This window comes from Salvia hispanica, chromosome 2 (genome assembly GCF_029641045.1).
Source record: "Salvia hispanica isolate PSC_SH4W2 chromosome 2, Shi_PSC_v1, whole genome shotgun sequence".
Taxonomy (NCBI): domain Eukaryota; kingdom Viridiplantae; phylum Streptophyta; class Magnoliopsida; order Lamiales; family Lamiaceae; genus Salvia; species Salvia hispanica.
The window spans coordinates 63,191,234-63,192,724 of record NC_142693.1 but is presented as its reverse complement, the minus strand read 5'-3'; the positions used below and the strand labels follow the sequence as shown (position 1 = coordinate 63,192,724).

Here is a 1,491-nt window from a genome sequence, read left to right as displayed (position 1 = left end):
TTTATTATTTAGATTTTTTAAATTGTGGAATATACACCTGAATCTGACCAAATTCATAATTTTATAGATAATTAACCTTTGCTACTTAGATTTATCCCCTACATCCCAAATTAATCAAATCAATTCTTTTTGACACGAAATTAATTAAATCATTTGTTCTTACACGAGATTTTCTAAAATAGAAAATGATTAATTTAATCTTAAAATTAAATAAATACTCATCAATTAACCTGACGGAGTAGAAGCTCTAAATGAATCAAAATTAGTAGTAGTAATATAAATTCAACAAATAACGATTCGACCAATTTCTCTACCTATCTCTCTCCATCACGATTCATCACAATCAATGAAACAGTTAAAATCGAATAGGCCAAAAAAAACTCCCATTTTTCCAAAGAGAGAAAACGACAAAATCAATTCCCATTGCTAATCCAACTAAGAATTATACAATTTAATCTCCAATAATCACCAAACTAAAATTTTAAACCAAAGCAAGATTTTTTCTCTATAATCCAATTTCCCCTTATAGATATACATCTCCTTTTCTTTTTCTTTTCTTTTTTAAAATAAAAAATCCCCCAAAAAAAAACAAACTCAATTCTCCTCCGAAGACTCGGGACTCGGATACTCATTCAAATCGGGCTTGTGGTCGGGCCGGGCCGATTTGATGGGGGCGGCGGGGGCGCGGCCGGCGGCGATCATGGCGTCGAATCTGGCGCCGACCTCGGTGGCTTTTTTGCGGATGGCGGCGGCGGAGAGGTCCTTCTGGAGGTCGGCGGCGTAGTCGGGGGCGGATTCGGGGAAATTGAGGCGGCCGGAGGGGCCGCGGAGGTGGAAGACGGCGGTGTCGTAGGCGCGGGCGGCGGCGATTGGGGTGGAGTAGGAGCCGAGCCAGATGCGGGAGCGCTTGTTGGGCTCTCGGATTTCGGCGACCCATTTGCCCCACTTGCGCATGCGGATGCCGCGGTAGGGCTTCTCGGCGGGGAGCTTGCGCTTGATTGGGGGCTCGGAGGAGGAGGAGGAGGTGGAGGAAGGGGAGAAGCAGACGGCGGTGTCCATGGATTGGGGGAATTTTGGGGGGAAAATTGAATTAGGTTAGGGTTAGATTGGGAGTGAGAGAGAACATGAGAGAGAGAGGGGGAGGAGAAGAAGAATGAAATGATGGAGTGAGGTGATGGTGTGGTATTTATATGGAGGTGGAGAAGGAGAGGCTTCGTGGATTACTATGTTTTTATTATTTTTATATTATTTAATATTAGTTTTTATTTTATATATTTATTTATTTATTGTTTTTTTAAACTATTTGTTTGTGATTTTTTAAATTTATTTATTTGTGATTTGTTATGTGTATTGTGGTGTTGTTGCTGCACGGGGTATGAGTAACGCAACGAGGGTGGTGCGTAACGAGACACGAGCGTGAAGTATTGGAGGGTTCGGTTGGGCTTGATGGCGTGTAGTTTCGTAGTCGTATGGGTATTAGCAGCCAGTGTC

At 42.5% G+C, this 1,491-nt stretch overlaps 1 pseudogene; it reads right to left on the bottom strand.

The window, feature by feature from the left end:
* Positions 1-366: 366 nt before the first annotated feature.
* Positions 367-1,162, bottom strand: LOC125211290 (ethylene-responsive transcription factor RAP2-1 pseudogene; annotated as a pseudogene).
* Between the last annotated feature and the right edge of the window lie 329 nt (positions 1,163-1,491).